The sequence below is a fragment of the Castanea sativa genome, chromosome 7 (genome assembly GCF_040712315.1).
Source record: "Castanea sativa cultivar Marrone di Chiusa Pesio chromosome 7, ASM4071231v1".
In the NCBI taxonomy this organism is placed as follows: domain Eukaryota; kingdom Viridiplantae; phylum Streptophyta; class Magnoliopsida; order Fagales; family Fagaceae; genus Castanea; species Castanea sativa.
Window position 1 is genome coordinate 12,192,920 of NC_134019.1, and position 21,326 is coordinate 12,214,245.

General features: G+C 34.7%; 1 non-coding gene across 1 annotated transcript; it reads right to left on the reverse strand.

Moving 5' to 3' along the window:
• Window positions 1–10,308: 10,308 nt before the first annotated feature.
• Window positions 10,309–10,417, reverse strand: LOC142605432 (small nucleolar RNA R71). Its single transcript, XR_012839053.1, has one exon. It is a non-coding gene; the product is annotated as a small nucleolar RNA R71 (small nucleolar RNA).
• Window positions 10,418–21,326: the final 10,909 nt, after the last annotated feature.

A 21,326-nucleotide genomic window follows, 5' to 3' on the forward strand; every position in this document is an offset into this window, starting at 1 on the left:
ATTCCGTCATAGCGGCAACCATGGACTGTATATGTTGAACAGAAGGCGGTTGCATGACAGACGTTGACTGACGGCCATGATGGGGATTGCTAGAAGCATCCCTACTCTCTTGGTGGCATAGGCTGGTAGCCCTTGATCTTGTCTGAACCATTTAGCCTTTTGTCTAGGAAAGGCGAATCGCTGAAAACAAATGATCGAGCGAAAAGAATACGATCCCCACAGACGGCACCAACTGATGATGCGAAGAAAATTAGTAGGCTGGATGCTTCGAATTTGGAAGGACTACTGGCTGTCTTGATGGCCTGAAAAAGAAAGAACAATGATCAAAGGTGACCGAGGTCGCCGGCCAAGAACCCTCCGATGCCAAAGTTAGTTTTTCTCTCTCAAATTTTAGAGTTCCAACTTTCTAGGAAATGTCAAAACGTACCTTTGTCTGGTAAGAATGGGCGTTTATATAGTGCATCTTGGAAACGATTATTAGACTTATAACCTCTCCTATATTTGAGGAGGTTTGTGAATTCAAAGATAACTTCCACAATCGTTTAGGAGTTACACTTTTTTCATATAATTGTCACTAGAAATTATTCATGTGATAAGGGGTTATTGCACTTCACTTGTATTTCACCTAAGTGTCAGGAGCTCGTCCAGGAGCCTTCCTGACGAGCGTACCCTGTTCCTAGGGAAGGTCGTCCTTCTATAGACAACCTTCTCATTTTTCCTAACAGGGGCTCGTCCAAGGGCTTTCTTGACTAGCATACCTTGTTCCCACAGCAGGTCGTCCTTCTATGGACGACCTTCTCACGGACAGTTATCTTCAGATGGACAACCTTCTTGTGGGATGCATCTAAATTCTCTGGATGACTTCTTTGGACGACATGGAGTTGGTCAGATTTATCATTTTACCATCAATATATATATATATATATATATATATATATATATATATATATATTTATTTATTTATTATTTTTGTCCTACCAAATCAAAATAATACATTTTTTCTCCCGAATTCAAAAGTTAAATAAATGAAAATATTAATTTTTTAATAAAGTTTATTTATAATATTTTGTGTTTCCTTAAAAATTATATAAAATCTAAAAAATTTTCTTTTAGTTTTAAGCAATCAAAACACTATCCAAACATATTAACAAATTAATAAAACTCAACAAAACTACAATTCAAAATAAAATAAAAGATTGCAATACTTTTTCCTAAAAAAAAAAAAACCAAGAGTACAATTCCAAAGGAGAAAAAGTAGATAAGTTTTTTTTTTTGAAAAAAGAAGTATTATGTTAATGTTGTCATAATCTAATCTAACATCTAATCCAACATATGAAAAATGAATAGATAAATAAATAATTTTAAACACAAAATAGAATTTGTTTTCTTAAAAGTCTCAAAGAACACACTAATGAAACAAAAAAGATGAGAAACAATATAAAATATTTGTAAACTCTTAAAACAATTACTTAAGCATCTAAGAACCTTTTTTGTATAGGAAAAATATGCATAGAATGGGAGAGTGACAAATTTATCAGAAAAATGATAAGAATAAGAAGAGCCAAAATAAAAGAAGATGAAGGGGCAAAATAATATGTAAATTTAAAATCGCCTAAGATGAATTTGTAAAGCCAATATATTTATATATTTAATATTGTAAAAAAAAATTAAAGGTAAAAAGTAAATATGAAAAAGACTAATTATGTGGCTAATGACATGGCGATGAGGTAGCTCAACAGAAGCATAGTAACACTTAAGTTGAAGCGTAACATTTATTGTTTTTAAATGGACAAAGTTTCTCTTTAAACTAGTTTCGATAGCAACTTTACAAACTTCCATTAAAAAAATTAACATAGCTATATATTTTGAAAATCTATCCATTAAATTGCATGTTATTTATGCTCTTAACATATATATCAAATATCGTTCAAATCAAATGTTATTTAGCATTCGATCCATAAATGTATTTTTTTGCACAATTTAAGATAATGCAAACTTGAAATATAAACATATGATTAATAATATAGTTATTGATCTTTAATTTTTTTTTTAATTTTGCAAATATTGAAGATATAAAAAGAAAATACAATCTAAGAGACATAATAAATTCAGAAATACGTGAGAAAATAATATATTATCTTATTTTTTTTATATAAGTAGAGACATAATAAATGATATAGGTAGCTAGGCTTGCTAAAAGAAATATATTACTCAGTGAAAAGCTTATTTTTGGGCATGGAGAGCATAATAAAGTTCAGAATCGTATGAAAAAGTTTATCTTCTGGCTTTGCATAGATTATTTATTATTTGTTAAAAAGAGAAGAAGACCGTTTGAAAGACAAAAAGGTAACGTTCAAGCAAAGTGCAGTTAGTGGAGATAGACATGTTAGGGCCAAAGTATAGGGAAAACAATGCAAAACTAAAATGTAAGGAATGAGCGAACAATGTGGCATGTATACATGTATATAAGCAGAAGCAAAAATGAATGTCAACTTATGAGATTAGTCACAAGCAAAATTACAGAACTGCTGTTTTCAATAAAATATTCATTTAGAGGCGTTAATAAAACACATGAATGATGTGAGTAATGTAATTTAATGCCAGCAATAGTTTTCCCCTAGCCAGACTGCCTACGCATAAGTGTTAGTTTTGCATAAGCTTCAATTTTACGAAGTAAAAAATCTTCACAGAAGACTTAAGCATTCCAGTAGTAAATACGACTCTATAATGACAATTGCTAACTTAAATTTAAGTTCATATGGAAATTGTGAAGATGTTATTTACAACTATTTTGTGTTGGCTTTAATTCCGTACCAAATTTGATTGTAACTCTGTTTAATTATTTTTCCCTGTATTTTATGTGGGATTTTATTGTAAGGGTTGTGTATGAGAGAGAGTGTGAAGACATAAGCTCTTATTGAAGACCAAGTGGATTTCGCGAGAAGATTCATGAGAAGTTATCCTGTGAAGTAAGCCACGTGCAGAGCACATGACTGGAGTGCAAAGAGTCATGATAGCCTAGTTTTCGCGAGTATTTTGTGGGTAAGGCCTTCTTAAGAAATACTCGCGAAACATTCTGTTTTACTATTTTGTCATTTGTGCTCCACCATGTCTTTACCCACACTATATATACCCTCATTACCCACATATTGTAAGGAGTGCTTTTCAGAGAGAAAACCTTAGCATACACACTTAAGAGTTAGAGATTGTCATACCCACAATCATCTACACATTTACTTATGATTTTCCTCTACTCTTACCTCTCCATATCCAAATCCTTGAGAGGTTGATAGCCCAAACACTTGCCACACCCAATCTGACTGTAAAGTGAGATTTTGGTGCTGCTGGGAAGCATTGGAAGAAGTCAATCGTTGGCGGATGCAATCGGGTTGAATTGTGTGATCCGGGAAAGCTAGAGAAGACAAGGTTTCGTTAAGTCAGTTGGTAGCAGGAGCTTGGAGGGCTCAAGTACATGGGGTAGACTAGGCTTGGAGGGTCTTTTGTTATTTATGTACTCCAACTTATTCTCCAGTGGATCGATTTACTGCTTGGAGGACGATGAAGAGGTTTTTCGCCGAGTTCTTTCCTTTCCTCTTCGATAACACATCTCAGTGTTATCTTGTGTTTGCATTCTTCTTCCCTACTCTTTTAGCTTTCATTTTACTGTTGATATTTGATGAATATGTCTTAGAGTAGTTTTATTGTTTTGTTTGCTTGCATTTACTCTTATTCTACACTTAGTTTAATTAGAGTAAAAACAACTGAGCCATAACTTTTAATTGGGGGTCTAAACAAGCTCTTGTGTATTCACATAAATTCGAGTTTTTAATTGGTATCAGAGCGGGTACACTTTGTTGAATTTCTACATTCTAAGTGTGATCCTTGACCCTTCAATGGATTGGTCTCAATCCCTCAATGCACCTCCCTACTTTGATGGGAGTAATTATGCCTTTTGGAAAGTGCATATGCATGCATTTTTATTTTCAATTGATGATAGTGTATGGGATGCTGTTGAGATTGGATGGACTAAGCCGGAGGCCACTAAATCCACTTGGACTAAGGTAGCCCTTATAGCGGCCAATGCTAATAGCAAGGCTTTAAATGCTATTTTTTGTAGTGTCTCACCCAATGAATTTCACAAGATCTCCCATGTTACAATTACCAAAGAGGTGTGGCAAATTTTAGAGACCACATATGAAGGCACCAAAAAGGTGAAGGACACCAAGTTACAAATGCTCACCACTCGCTTCGAGGAATTAAAGATGAGTGAAGATGAGTCGTTCAACTCCTTCTATGGGAAGCTTAATGAAGCGGTAATTGGAAAATTCAACTTGGGTGAAAAGATGGAGGACTCCAAGATTGTGAGGAAGATTGTACAATCATTGCCAGAGAGCTTCTGTGCTAAGGTTACCACCATCGAAGAGAGCAAAAACCTTGATGAGATTAAAATTCAAGAACTCATCAGTTCTTTTCAAACTTATGGGCTACCTCTACCATCACAAAGGAAGAGCAAATCTCTTGCTCTCAAGACAATCAATGAGAGATTGGAAGCTCAAGACTCCTCGGATGAGGATGAGGTTAAAAAGGAAGTGGCGTACCTTGCTAAGAACTTTTGTAATTTTTTAAAGCTCAAAAGGGATGGGAAGTCTTTTGAGAAAGGGAAATTCTCAAATTTCAAGAAGGATAAGAAAGACTTCAAGAAGAAGGATTCCAAAGATTCCTCTCCATCTCAAGCGGTCACGTGTTATGAGTGCAAAGGGCATGGGTATGTGAAAAGGAATGCCCCACTTATTTGAAGGCCAAGGGTAAAGTCTTTGATACTACCCTTAGTGACTCAGACGGCTCCAATTCGGATTCGGAAGAAAGTTGTGACGGAGAAGGAAACTACTCCGCATTTATGGCTATTGCACCCATGGACTTTTCGGAAGATTTGAACCTTCTAATGGAAGAGCTCGATGAGCATACCGAAGCAAAGTCTATAAGGATTAGGGAAGAATCTGATGATGAAGATGAAGAAGCAAAGGGATTGCAAGAATCCTATAATTCTCTTCTTGAGAAGACCAGAGAGTATGCTAGAGTGGCTAAGGCAGCCATTAGAAAAATGAAGAAAGCTAAACAAGACTACAAGAGCATACTCATGAGATACAAAGAAACGAAGTGTGAAGTTGAGGCATTGAATGAAGAACTAACCGAAGCCTACTCCAAGATCAAGTTTCTTGAGCTTGAAGTGATTCAAGCTAATGCCAAAGTGGAGCGTGTTACCTCCAAGAAACTTGACGAAGTGCTTGTACATCAAAAGCCTTTTTTTGAAAAAAGCGGCTTAGGATACACCGGAGAAAGTAGTTCAAACGCCAATGTGTGTAACGAGATGAAGTTTGTTAAAGCCAAGGAACCAATGGTAGCGACTCCAAGCGTTGAGAATGTGAAGGTTGAGAAGAAGCCAAATGGGACTGCTCAAAAGGTTTTGACAAAACCTCAAAATCCATTTGTGGCCAAACCCAAGGCTAAAGGGAAGTCTCTTGTGAAGTTTCAAAGAGGTCCTCAAGTCCAACACTTTTGCCACCACTATGAAATCCGAAGACACACTAGACCTAATTGCTATAAATTACATGCATTGAAGAAGGTAGATTCTCAAAGGCTAAGAGGACAAGAAAAGGGGAGTTGGAATGCCAAGAAATCAAAGAACAAGAAGTCGATCCCGGTATTGGTGATGTGATGAAAATGATAGATACCATCACTTCTTGTTTGGCAAACTTCACCCAAAGGTTTGAGAATCATAATTCAAATACCCAATCCTCTAGGGATATCATCCCAAATGCACATGCCGTGTGGGTGAAGAAGGATACACATGCATAAGCATTAGACCATGTCCATGCATCAATTTTTTCGATATGTTGTGACTTTGGTTGGTTATTTACTTATGTTTTTCTGTTTTAGAATTTTTTTTTCAAGTTTGTTTTGTACTTGTTGTTTTTGTTGATCTTAATTTTCATGTTCTGTTTTTGAGTGTGTTGAAAAATTCAAAAACCCATAAAAGTTGAAAAATCTCCAAAAGTTTGATTGCTTGTGTTGTGTATATCACATAAGAGTTTGGCCTAGTATCTTCGTACTAATAGCGTAGTGCATTTACGAGCTTAGCTTGTTATGTATGCACATTTTCTAAGTGTGAGCGACATTTAGAAATCTACATTTGAATATCATAAATAGACCTTCAAGCTTGTCATGAATGATTGGTCAATGGATTTGCTTGATCGATTAATAGATTTGCTTGCTCTTGATAAATGCGTAGACTTGTGTCTATATATCTCCTCACATTTTCTTTTTCAAGAGCTCTACAAATGTCAATCTTGAAAAGAGAATTTTAAGCTGAAAAAGCCATCACACATACTAGTATTTGACTAGGAAAAAAGGAAAGTGATTTGTACTAAATGGTATGGTGCCAAAGCCAAGGGCTAAATTGTCAAAGTTATCTTAAAATGTTTATGGCTTCACTTCTTAAAAATTTGAGTTGTTTTTTATCAAAAGTACGTAAATGGAAGCACAAAAAAAAAAAAAAAAAAGCTTTCAATCAAGTGTAATCACATTGGTGAGGGGTTATATATGTTCATTTCTACAAGTGAGATAGGTCACTTGACTTCGTATTATTCATGTATGACTTGATTGAATTGATCATTGAAATTTCATACTAGACTAAAGACTAGTTCCTACTTGATCCACACACACAATACACAAGTCTATTTTTCAACGAATGCTTTTTTTATTTGTGTGATTGTATGTGTATAAATGTGACATGTATACTCAATTTCTTGTTGATCAAACCCAAAAAGATTTGTGAGTATTTTATATGTTTTTGAAAGTGTTTTTATGCTTTTGTGTTTAGAGTTTTTGTTAATATTGCATATTTCATGTTTTTAACAAAAAACTCCTTTAGAGACATTTTCGCGAGAAGCTTTGCGAGTTAGCTCTTCTCGTGAAAATGAGGATGGAAAAAATTGACACCAAAATTCAAACATAAACTTTCGCGACTGTCTTGCAAGATAATTTTACTCGCGAAAAATTTATGTGCTTCAGTGGCATTTTTTGCAAGTAACTTCGCGAGAAGATTACCCACGAAAAACACGTGTTTTTAGTTTTTTTAAAGGGCTGAACATGATAATTTTTCAAACTCACACCCCTTGCCTCCCTCGAGTCTCTCTTAACCCTAAACCAATTTTCTCTCAAAAACTCAAGTGCAATCTACTCTATGTCTTCTCTAAGGTAAGTTTCATCATTATTATATCTTCAATTCCTTAGATTAAGCCTTAGATTCTAGGTTTTCATGAGTTAGGTATATGTTTGAAAAGGTTGGGAAAATTTATTTTTGTGCAAAACATTTTCGATTTTCTTGATTAGGCTCTGTCCCATTTGCTTTGATTGTGTTTGTGTTGGCCCTTGGTGGCATTCTAACATGTATTTAGGCATATTTTACAAATGTTCATGCATTGTTTACATGCTAGTTGTGTTTATGCATACTAGGTGTTTGATAAAATGCCCAAATGGCATTTTGGTGTTGTTTTGGACTCCAATGAGTACCAAACTTTAGGGATTACCATGATTATGCATGTTTATCATGTTTTTATCATTGGTTGTGTGTTTTACACACTTTAACCCAAGTGTGCTTAGTCATGCCTTGATTATGCATCACATATGCACACCACATGCACACTTGATGCACACACATATTCACTTGTCATGTTTGCATATCACTCATTCTAGATAAGTCTTGTTACATGTTTAGCAATCACAACATGATCTTGTGATGTTGTTTATATTCTTTTTAGGACTTTGTGGTTGTTTTATGGACTAACTTGGTACTAATCAAGTTTGTGTTCTTGTTTTGTGTTTTGTACTTGTCTCTTTGTGTTTGTAACTGTCTTTAAAAATGTCTCCTATTAAGCAATCGGCCTCAAAGAAGTCAACAAAGCATCAACACTCTAACTTGGAAAATTTCCGAAGCATTGAGGCAGACATGGCCTACAACGACTTCTATAAAAGGGCCCCGATCATCATGGAAAAGGTTGTAGCAATGGAAACCCCTGAAAACACTTTCATTTCAGGAGTGTTCAAAGAATGGACAAGGACAAAGCTGCTGAACCCAGTGAGGAATGTCTATGCCGACATCATAAGGGAATTCTTTGCAAATGCCTTTATGGAAGAGGGTCTCATAAATTGTTGGCTGAAGGGGAGAGAATTTTCTGTTGATGTGCATTGATAATAGCTTAATTTTGCATATTTATATCATTGTTAGAAAGCATTATCATACTTATTTTGAGGTAATTCATGCATTTTATATTTGGTTTTGGAATAATGGTGAATAATCAATTTTGTGCTTAATTGAATCTTATTGCGTGAATTTATCTTTTGTAGGAGAATGAAATTAAATAAGTGGATTTGTGCAAAGAAGAAAGCTAATGGACTTTACTTTTACAAGGGCCATGATGAAGTTAAAGAAGACCAACCCAATTAAATTTAAGTCCAATTGGAGCAAGGAATTAAAGGAAATTTGTATCAAATCCAAGTTCAATTCGGATTAGGATTCCAGCCTGCACATCAATTAGTATTTTTGGCATAACTTTCGGTTCAGATGTCCAATTGAGATGATTCAAGTTGGGCTGGAAGGTTAACTTAAAGGGATACAACTTTTTAGTTTACCAAAAGTCAGAATTTTGATGTTATATGGGCCAAAATTGTCGGTTAAGTGAAGTCTAAAAATCTGGAATTTTTCCCAAACGGGAATTCAACTTGTAATAGGATTCCTTGACCTATTTAAAGGTTCTTTAGGGCAAAATTCAGGGGGGCGAGTGCTAGGGCTGAGGGCTGAAAATAAAGAGTGCGGCTACTTCTTTGGTTTTCTTCCATGACAGTTAGTTTTATTTTATTTGTCTAGTTTAATGTTTAGTATTTTATTCTTGTGTTTTATTTTAATTATTATGAGTAGCTAAATTTATAATTAGGGTTGAGGATGAAACATTGTTAAGGATTATTAGTAATATTTATGTGATTTGATTTTTCCCACAATAGTTGTTCTTTAATTATTTAAATTGTTCTTGCTTCATATCAATTGACTAAGATGAGATTCTAGATATGAGTTCAATCATGTTTTTCTCATGATTTAGGATTTGTCTTAATTAATTGAATGCTTGGTTTATTAATTCTTGATTATAAAATTGGATATCGCTTGTGATTTATCTGTCAATGGATACAATTTATGATTTGATTTTTAGAATTGGATATATCTTGTGATTTGTTTGGCTATAGATACAATTGATGATTTGATTTTATACTTAAGAAGCGAAGAAGAACATGCTTTTGATTTTTAAAATAAAGATTTTAATGAGAATATTTTCCATGATAGCAAGATTGATTTCTAGATTATCATGTAGTAGTTGAGAAAAATTAATAATCATAAATATATGCTGATATGACTTACAAGGCAGATTCCAAAACCTTAATTCCTTTCCCTTGATTGTTTACATCTTTTTATTGCTTTATATCTTTTGCTTAGTTTAACTATTTGCTTAGTTTATTTAATTTCAAAACAACCAATTTTTATTAAACTAGATTAGGATTAATTTGGTTAAGATTTGATTAATTTTTTTACGTTCATTCAAGTCCCTGTGGGTTCGACCTCGTTCTTGTCAAACTATACTTCGGTACGGTTCGTACACTTGCAAGTATTTTAAAATTTCACAACAAGTTTTTGGCGCCGTTGCCGGGGACTTGGTTAGGAAAATAAATTAAGTCTTAATTGAATTTTTTCTTCTACTAGTTGTAGTTAAATTTTATTTAAAAAAAAAAACAAAAAAAAATTATTTCTTTGTGCATGGTGTATGAGAACTTGGATACGTGATAAAGATAATCGTCTTGTTAGTTTTGATTATTCATCCACAATGGGAGAAACATGAGATGATTCAAAAACTCTTAGGGAGTTGTTCTCACCCATAACCACCAACCCTCCATCTTGCATAGTATTGCCTGCAACCACTGCTGCACATTTTGAGTTAAAGCCACAGATAATCCATCTTCTTCCTACTTTTCATGGATTGGATAGAGAAGATCCTTATATGCATGTGAAGGATTTTCTTGAGATTTATGCTACTTGTAAGTTCCAAAATTTCATTGATGAGTCTGTTCGCTTGCGTTTATTCCCGTTTTCCTTGAAGGATAAGGCAAAAGCATGGCTTAATTCTTTGTCACCTGGATCTATCACTTCATGGGAACTATTGGTCACAAAATTCCTCTCTAAATTTTTTCCAATGGCCAAGACCAATGCTTTGAGGAGAGAAATTGCAGATTTTTATCAAGATGAACAAGAGAAATTTTATGAGAGTTGGGAGAGATTTAAGGACTTGATCTTAAAGTGTCCCCATCATGGTTTTGAAACATGGAAACTAGTACAATATTTTTATAATGGTTTAACTCAAGCAAATCGTAACATGATTGAGTCCATGAATGGTGGTGGATTTTTGAGTCTTGTACATGATGAGGCATACAAATTTCTTGAGAATTTTTCTGAAAGTTCACAGCAATGAGATTTTTCCAACCGTAAAGAGAGATCTGCCCCTGCAATTAAGAAAGGAGGATTGTATGAAGTCAGTGAAGATTTAGACATAAAAGCTAGGTTGGACAATCTCACTCATAAGGTTGAGGCTTTAGCTTTAGGTAGAGGGATGAATTCTGTCAATCAAGTTCAAAGTGAAACATGCTCTATTTGTGCAAGTCCTATGCATACAACACAAATGTGTCCCTCTGCAGTTGGGTACCCTGATTTTTATACTGAGCAAGCATTCACTGAATAATTATGGAAAACCATTTGCTAGTCCATTTTCAGAGACATACAATCCAAATTGGAAGAACCATCCTAATTTCTCATGGAGGCAAAATCAGCCTCCCACAAATGTAGGTGGACAACAAGTGCATCAACAAAATCAATTTTGTCCACCTACTCAAGCATATCCTCTCATTCCTCAATCACCTCCTCAGTTTGTAGCACCACCAAGACCACAATCATCATTGGAGGAGTCTCTCAAAACTTTCATGCAATCAACTAGTCAAGCCATTCAAGAGATGAAAAGTTCCACCCATTTGAATACTCAAGCTATTTCAAAGTTGGAAAATCAAGTTGGCCAATTAGCAACCCAAGTTGGAGAGAGGGAAAAAGGAAAGTTTCCTAGTCAACCTATACCTAACCCAAAAGGACAGTATGCCATCAATGGTTCTTCTAGTTTTACTCATGGACAAGAACATGTTCAGTCTATTATTACCCTTAGGTCTGGTAAGCAAATTGATAATCAAGTGAAAATGCCAGAAGTGGAGGATGATGAAAATATTGTGTTAAAGGAAAAAGGTACTTATAGTTCACATGATGATCATGGAGAAAAGAAGGACAACCCGCCCTCCATTCTAATTCAGGATCTTAGTTCCCCCCTTAATAAGAGGTTTGTTCCTAAAGCTCCATTTCCTCAAAGGTTAATCAGTCCTCAGAAAAGTGCACAATTTGGAGACATTTTAGAGGTTTTTAAGCAAGTGCAAATAAACATTCCATTTCTTGATGCAATTCAGCAAGTTCCTGCTTATGCCAAGTTTCTAAAAGATCTTGTGACAATGAAGAGAAAGACAAATATCCCTAAAAAGGCATTTTTGACAAAGCAAGTCAGTTCAATCATTTAGAATAAATATCCAATAAAATGTAAGGACCCAGGATCTCCTACAATTTCATGCAAGATTGGGGATCGCCTCATTGAGCGAGTTTTGCTAGATTTGGGGGCAAGTGTGAACTTAATGCCATATTCAGTTTATTTACAGTTAGGTTTGGGGGAGTTAAAACCAACAACCATGACACTTCAATTAGCTGATAGGTCTGTGAAAATCCCTAGAGGTATTGTTGAGGATGTGTTGATTAAGGTGGATGCATTCTATTTTCCAATTGATTTTGTTATGTTAGACACGGAGCCTGCTCTAAATGTCAATACACAAATCCATGTCATTTTGGGTCGCCCTTTCTTAGCCACATCCAATACTTTGATCAATTGTCGAAGTGGTGTGATGAAGATTTCTTTTGGAAATATGACTGTTGAGCTTAATATCTTTGACATAAGTAAGCAAGGACCCGATAATGAGAATATATGTGAGGTTAACATGATTGGGAACCTCGTCCATGATAATCTTATACAATCAAGCTGTAAGGATCCCCTGAAGGATTGCTTAACCCTTTTTTATTACAATTCGGATATTGAAAAATCAATTGAGGAAGTCAATGCATTGTTGGATTCTGTTCCTCTCTTAAGTACTGATAACTGGCAGCCAAAAGTGGCCCCTTTTTCCACTTTCTTCATCCCCACTCCCATCTATTGTAGAACCACTAAAGTTGGATAACTTTTGGGAACACCACTTGATAAGTATACCTCAAGAATACAAGGAAGCTATAGGTTGGAAAATTGCTGATATTAAGAGTATTAGTTCTTCTATGGTTATGCAAAGAATTCACTTAGAAAACACTACAAAAGCTTCTCAACATGTTTTTGATCCAGGTAAGTTACAATCTCATTGGACTAGTCCATTCATAATATGCATTATTTATCTCCATGGTGTTGTTGAGGGTTGGATGGTCCTGTTTATCAGGATTGATCTCTAGTTGTGTTGAATTTTTTTTTTTTTTTTTGCAAAAAAAAAAAAAAAAAAAAAATCTTTTTCTTGTTTATTTTCTGTTTTTAGATTAATATTTGTGTTTATTTTCTTTTTTAGTTTTATTCTCTTTTGTTCTACCTAATATTTGAAAGAAATTAAAATTTATAACAATCAGCTTGATCAAGGTACGTCTCCTCCTTCTCCTTACTTTACTTGTTACTACTTGGTTCTCATGTTGCATATTAATTTTTTTTTGCTCTCTTTTCATTCAAGAAATATATTTGAGAGTATCATTTTTAACATTGAGGACAATGTTTGGTTTAGGTTTGGGGGGGATGTTTATAGATTTCTATCTTTTGTTTTGTTTTATTTAGTTATGTTAAAAAAAAACTTTTGCCTAGCTTGAGGTCTATGTTTTGAGTTTGTTATACTACTCCTGCTTAAAGAATTTTAGTGCTTTCATGCTCAATTCATTGCACATGCACGTAGCCACTCAGACACAACTTGTTGTTGAAGGATAAAAATGATTAGAAAATCTTGATGATAACAATGTGGAGACTGTAACCCTTGTGAGTTTTGAGCCAATCATTATTTTTTTGAGGGCTATTTATTGTTTCTAATCTTAAAGTTCATTTGGAAGTGCATAACATGTTTCCCTTGTTGTAGTCTCATTGTTCTTTCTTTTGGCCAAGAAAAAAAAAATCTAATTTTATGCCACACTTGAATCTTTTGAAGTCATTGATGTTGAATGAACTATACTAGTCTTTGAGAGATTACATTAGGCCATTTTTGTGTACTTTGAGCCATATATGTGTTTTTCTTTTTCTTTCTTGATATATTATCGCTAGTCACCCCGTTGAGCCTTTCAATTAGCCTTTCTTTCTTAAATCCCTTATCCATAGTGTTTCAAGATGGAATTTGATCAGTATGTTTCATGTGGTGGTTTGTGCGAGAATTCAAAGAAGAAAGAAAAAAAAAAGAAGTCAAAGAAAAAAAATTCAAAAAAAAGAAAGAAAAAAAAAAAGGTTCAAGAACAAGGAAAAAAGAAAAAAAAAAAAAAAAAGAGGAAAAGTGTCAAAAAGAAGAAAATAAAAAGGGTTCTCATCAAATTTTGAGAAGTGAAATGTAAGGAATGAGTACTACTTTGAAGAAGAAGAGTTGAAAAAAAAAGTGTTGAATGGAAATTCCAAAAAGTGTTGACATTCCAACTATCTTGAAAACACTTCTTTTATTTACCTTCACCCATTTTTATTTCATTCCTTTTGCTTTTTTCCTACATTACGTCCTAATAAAGTCCTTATTTGATCTTGAAGATTGTGTAGTTCAGATATTGATATGACTGAGAAGAAAAAAGGTATGGTATAAATTCTTTTTGGCATCCTTTCATGAGACTACTTGTTCTTTCTTGATTAAGCATTTTTCATGTGATTTATATGTGAGGTATTTGATTTTGCTTACATTATTCCGCTCACATATGTTGTTGAGAGTGTTACACCCCATTTCAGAGTGATTTCATTTGTTGAGTGATAACACTGGAAAGATTTGAGTTGAAGCATACTTTCAAATAGAGATTCGAGTCAAATTTATTCTAAAACTAAGAGTATGTTTGGGTTGGCTACCACTTTTCACTCAAATTGAGTTTTGATGGCATGAGAAATTTCTTTAGCATTTGTAGTGTTTTTGAACTTGAACTAATCCTCTTTGCAAAAGGTAATTGAAAAAAAAAAGGTTTGATTTTCTTTGTTTTGTTTATTTTAGTATTCATTCTCAGAATTTTGTGGGTATATTCTCTGCAAACCCTCACGAGACTACAACTCGTCCACTAGTGTAAGTTAGGGGTTTAAAGGCTTGTTGCATACGCTAAATGCAATCGAAATTTCCAGCGAAAGTGGATTAGTTAGGATTTTCTTTTTCTTTGTTTTTTATTTCTTTGTTTTGTTTTACTCTTTATCTGTTTTGCTCGAGGGCTAGCAAAATGTAGGTTTGGGGGTATTTGATGTGCATTGATAATAGCTTAATTTTGCATATTTATATCATTGTTAGAAAGCATTATCATACTTATTTTGAGGTAATTCATGCATTTTATATTTGGTTTTGGAATAATGGTGAATAATCAATTTTGTGCTTAATTGAATTTTATTGCGTGAATTTATCATTTGTAGGAGAATGGAATTAAATAAGTGGATTTGTGCAAAGAAGAAAGCTAATGTACTTTAATTTTACAAGGGCCATGATGAAGTTAAAGAAGACCAACCCAATTAAATTTAAGTCCAATTGGAGCAGGGAATTAAAGGAAATTTGTATCAAATCCAAGTTCAATTCGGATTAGGATTCCAGCCTGCACATCAATTAATATTTTTGGCATAACTTTCGGCTCAGATGTCCAATTGAGATGATTCAAGTTGGGCTGGAAAGTTAACTTAAAGGGCTACAAATTTTTAGTTTACCAAAAGTCCGAATTCTGACGTTAAATGGGCCAAAATTGTTGGTTAAGTGAAGCCTAAAAATCTGGAATTTTCCCCAAACGGGAATTCAACATGTAATAGGATTCCTTGACCTATTTAAAGGTTCTTTAGGGCAAAATTCAGGGGGGCGAGTGCTAGGGCTGAGGGCTGAACATAAAGAGTGCGGCTACTTCTTTGGTTTTCTTCCATGACAGTTAGTTTTATTTTATTTGTCTAGTTTAATGTTTAGTATTTTATTCTTGTGTTTTATTTTAATTATTATGAGTATCTAAATTTATATTAGGGTTGAGGATGAAACCTTGTTAAGGATTATTAGTAATATTTATGTGATTTGATTTTTCCCACAATAGTTGTTCTTTAATTATTTAAATTGTCCTTGAAGGAAAAATTCTGGTTTTGCATCTTATGCAAAACCCACAGCGGAAGCGACAAACTAGGATCTATTTCATTCATGATTGATAACGTGCACAATGTAAATTTCAGAATTTAAGAACAAGATAGCGTACCTTGGTGTGGAGAAATTCAAAACAAAGATTAGAAGCACTTGGGAACACTTTTAATCTTCACTCCAATTCCACTTTACGCCCAAGATGTGTGGTCTCTCAATCAGTTTTCAAGGGAGAATGAAAGTGTGTCTCACACTCTCTCACACACCGTTTCCTTTTCTTTTCTAATCTCTTCTTCATAAAAATTCTGTATGTTTCTCCCTTTATAACTAACTGATTATCTAATTGGGCTGGCCTATTGGGCCTTTCCAATTGGGCTTTAGTGTATGGCTTGGAGTGGGACCAAAAGGGACCAATAAGACACTAGCTCCAATGGGCCTTGGGCTTTTTCGTCAACTCTTGACAAGTCCAAAGTTACCATTAATTATATTTAATACCACTATATAAATATAATTGCACTCTAGGCCTTATTAATAAATTATATCCCAAGACTTTATTATACACGTAACCCCTTCATAAAATATTCGTAGTAACACAAAGTCATAAACGTAGACTGCCACTTTGTAAATTACTACATCTTATCCTTGAGTACCCGGTTTAATTCTTTAAAGTTATTCATTATATATTTATGAAATCCAATTTCATAAATATATACTTTAGCAATTTCTTACTAAAGTGGTTAGGCCTAACTCTCTGAATAACTGAACCATTAAACTAATCTCAAGGGAATATTTTATATCTCCATCAAGAGACTATGAATTCCATCTTGAGAATATATGTTCCATCAACACTAAATGTGGCTGCCCAACATACTGAAGTTTGGACCATCACTTCAGATCTCACTCCTGATATATCAAAGCAACCTACACTTCATGATCAGGTCCATTATTCTCTCAGGATTAAGAGTTCATGCAAATAGAAGTCGTGAGATTTATTATTCATTTGACAGTCGTTAGAAGAATAATAAATCTCACAGCGGTCCTGTTCAATATGTTTTAACTCTTAAAACATATCAACATATCAACTAGAAGTTTCCACTTCCATGATCAAGACAAATCATCGTAGTTGACACGTTATAGTCTTCGCAGATGAAATGCCCAATTTCATCACCGACTACAAACTATTAATTCTGAGTTTACAAAGAACTTGTGATTTACATCTTCTGTGACTTTTCACATAAATCACATACAATGCATCTCATGGACTATATGATAATGTCTCATATTCATGTTACTATTATTTTAGATAATAATAAAATAACTTTATCAAACACAATATTAAGTCAAATATCATGTCATACATAATGTCATGCATAGCATCATACAATAGGATTTAAGGGCACTAATCCTAACAATCTCCCTCTTGCCCTAAAGACTATTGTACACTAATCTAACTCTCATTCCCTCCAAATGTGACTCGAAAGTCCTTTGAGGCAAGGCTTTGGTAAAGGGATCTGCTAGATTATTTGCACTTTCAATCTTTGCTACCACAACATCTCCACGAGCAACAATGTCTCGAATGATGTGGTATTTCCTCTCAATGTGCTTTCCTTTCTTGTGATTCCTTGGATCTTTGGATTGTGCAACCGCTCCACTATTGTCACAAAACAATGTGATGGGAACTTGCTCCATTCTCACTACACCAAGATCAGAAAGGAATTTCTTAAGCCAAACAGCCTCCTTTGCTGCTTCACAAGCAGCAACATACTCGGCTTCCATGGTGGAGTCCGCAATGCAAGATTGCTTAACGCTCCTCCAACTTATGGCTCCACCTCCCAAGGTGAAAACACATCCTGAAGTGGATTTTCTGAAATCTAGATCTGACTGAAAGTCTGAATCTGTATAGCCAATGGGAATCAAATCCTCACTATGGTAAACAAGCATATAATCTCTCGTTCTCCTAAGATACTTGAGAATATGCTTTACAGCTTGCCAATGTTTTGGTCCTGGATTTGATTGATATCGGCTGACCATGCCAACTGAATAACAAATATCTGGTCTAGTACAAAGCATGGCATACATGAGACTTCCCACTGCAGAAGCATAAGGAACTTGTCTCATCATATTTTCTTCCTTTTGAGTCTTAGGTCTTTGGTCATCAGACAGAGGAACTCCATGTCTAAAAGGAAGCAATCCTTTCTTGGAGTTTTGCATGCTAAACCGTTCTAGAACCTTATCTATATATCCAGCTTGTGACAAGCCTAACATCTTATTCTTGCGATCTCGCCAAAGCTTGATCCCTAGAATAAAGTTAGCCTCACCTAAGTCTTTCATATCAAATTGGCTTGACAACCAAACTTTAACCGATGACATTACCCCTACATCATTCCCAATGAGTAGAATATCATCAACATAAAGCACTAGGAACATTACTACTTTGTCTCGATGCCTTTTGTACACATATGGTTCATCAAGATTTTGTTCAAAACCAAATGACTTGATTGCTTGATTAAATCTGATGTTCCATGACCTAGATGCTTGTTTAAGTCCATAAATGGATCTATTCGACTTGCATACCATATGCTCCTGGTTCTTTGCTATGAAACCTTCTGGTTGCAACATGTATATTTCTTCTTCAAGATTGCCATTAAGAAATGCAGTCTTGACATCCATTTTCCAAATCTTATAATCATAATGAGCAGCAATGGATAAGAGAATTCTGATAGATTTAAGCATGGTTACTGGCGAAAAAGTTTCATCATAATCAATACTTTCTTTTTGTGTATACCCTTTTGCCACTAGTCTTGCTTTAAAGGTTTCAACCTTTCCATCTATCCCTCTCTTTCTCTTGTAAACCCATTTGCAACCAACATATTTAATGCCGTTAGGCGTCTTTACAAGATCCCATACATGATTTGAATTCATAGAATCCAATTCAGATTTCATAGCTTGGACCCAATGATGTGCATCTATATCATTCATTGCTTCATCATAAGTGTAAGGATCCGATTCAGCCTCTTCTGAGATAGCCTCATAAGTTTCTCCCAAACCTATGAATCTTATAGGAGACCGAATAATTCTCCCACTACGACAAGGCACCTGTGTACTAGACATCTCATGAGTAGTATCTTCTGGTGTATCTAATACAGTCACATCATCTCTAGTTTCATCCATTGGTTGTTCAACTACAGGTTCATTCATTTCAGCCAAGACAACTCTACTTCTAGGAGTAAAATTATTCATATAGTCATTTTCCAAGAATTTGGCATTTGTGCTAACAAACACTTTATTATCCTTATGACTATAGAATAAACCTCCAACTGTTCCTTTTGGATACCTTACAAAAAATACCACTTCTGTTTTAGACTGTAACTTGTCAGACTTTCCTTTCAACACATATGTTGGACAACCCCAAATGTGGAGATGTCTCATACTAGGCTTACGCCCATTCCACAACTCTACAGGTGTTTTAGGAATAGACTTCGAAGGTACTAAATTCATAAGATACATTGCAGTATTTAAGGCATATCCCCAAAAAGAAATTGGTAGAGTCAAATAACTCAACATGGACCTAACCATATCTAAAAGAGTCCTATTCCTTCTTTCTGCTACACCATTTTGTTATGGAGTTCCAAGTGCAGTCAACTGGGATATAATCCCATTTTCAGTCAAGTAATCCTTAAAATCACCGAGAAGATATTTGCCACCTCGATCAGATCGAATGACCTTTATGTGTTTACCCAATTGATTTTCAACTTCAGCCCTAAACTCTTTGAACTTTTCAAAGGCTTCGGACTTTCGTTTCATTAGGTACAAATAACCAAACCTAGAGTAATCATCAGTAAAAGTAATGAAATACTCATAGCCACCTCTTGCTTGGATTGACATAGGACCACATACATCTGAATGTACTAGTTCTAGCAAATCTTGCGCTCTTCTACCTTTTGCATTAAAAAGTCGTTTGGTCATCTTACCTTCCAAACAAGATTCGCAAACTGGAAAACCATCAAAGTCCATGGGCTATAAAAGTCCATCTTTGATTAGTCTTTGAATCCTACTTGAATTAATATGACCTAAACGCAAGTGCCATAGATATGCATCACTAGTATAAGGAAACTTTCTCTTTAATGATTTCACATGAGAGTTACTATCTAATTCAGAATTGTATAATTCATGCTTATCAGGAGTTAAAATATAAAGACCATCTACAATATTGCCAGAACAGATAAACACTTTATCCTTCTTTATTACAACATTGTCTTTCAGGATAACACAATATCCATGTTTACCTAAGTAAGTTGCAGAAATTAAATTCCTACGAACATTAGGTACATACAAACAGTCTTCTAATATTAAAACTCTAGACTTAAAACACAAATTAAACACTCCAACAGCTTCAACCGGAATCTTGCTCCCATCAGCCAAAGTAAGAAATAGTTCTCCTTCATTCAACTTTCTGGTCTCCTGGAACCCCTGCAAAGAATTGCAGATATGATTAGTACAACCTGAATCCACACACCAGGAATCTGTTGGATTCTGTACCAAACATATTTCAAGAAGAAATGAACTTTTCATACCTTTATTCTTGGCAGCCTTGAATGTTGGACAATTCCTCTTCCAATGTCCTTTCTCACCACAATGGAAACACTTTCCTTTGGTTTTCTTTCCTTTGTTGGCAACCCCTAAGGCAATTTGTTTACCATCTTTCTTAGTGAAGTCCTTCTTCTTCTTCTTCTTCTTCTTACCCTTGCCTTTCGACTTAGGTTGAGAAGTAGAAGCTTCACCCACATTGGCTTCAACACTAGAAGTACCAAGGATGCCTTTCGCCGCCACTAACTTATTCATTAATTCAGACAAAGAATAAATCTTTTTGGTCATGTTATAATTGAGTCTGAATTCCTTGAATGATTCTGGTAGTGACTGGAGTATCATATCCACTTGGGATTCTCCATCAATGTTGGCACCTAAAACTTCTAATGTGTTCAGATTAGCAATCATCCTAAGACAATGCTCCCTTACTGAACTTCCTGCAGCCATTTTGGTATTATAAATTTGCCTCATGGTTTCTTGCCTTACAGAACGGCCTTGCTCACCAAACATCTCCTTCAGACTATGCATTATGTCTGAAGCAAGTTCTACATCCTGCATTTGATGCTGTAGAACATTTGAGATAGATGCTAGGATGTAGCACTTGGCCATCTCATTAGATTTCTGCCAACGATCATATCGTTGTTTTTCCTCAAGAGGAGCATCTAATGAAGGAAAGTTAGGACATGGTTGAGTAAGCACATACTTGTGCTCTTCAGCAGTAAGAACAATGTCCAAATTTCTTTTCCAATCAACATAGTTGGATCCAGTCAGTTTGTTTTGGTTAAGAATGGAAACAAGTGGGCTAAATGATGCCATGATAAAATCTGAAAATAATAAACATGAATATAATAAGTAAATTGGACATTATCAATTTAGCATAAAAGCATATAATATGGAACCTTAATAAAACCATAAAATAACATATGCAACGACAACCCAATCTCATATTCAATATCCCTCAGCATAGAGTGAACATAAAATACTATAATTGATTGAGAACTATTCTCATTATTAGTGCTATCATGATAACTCTTATCAAACACTAATAATATGCCGTTTTACATTTAGCCTCTAAGTACTAATAGTAAGAACTCAGCCTAGAGGATACTATAATACTTAGTCTAGTGTATCCCATTGTCTAGAATTATGTGTAACCACATTTCATCCCTTTAACAGGCTTATTTTGTAGTACCATGATAAAACACCCTCCGCATGGAATG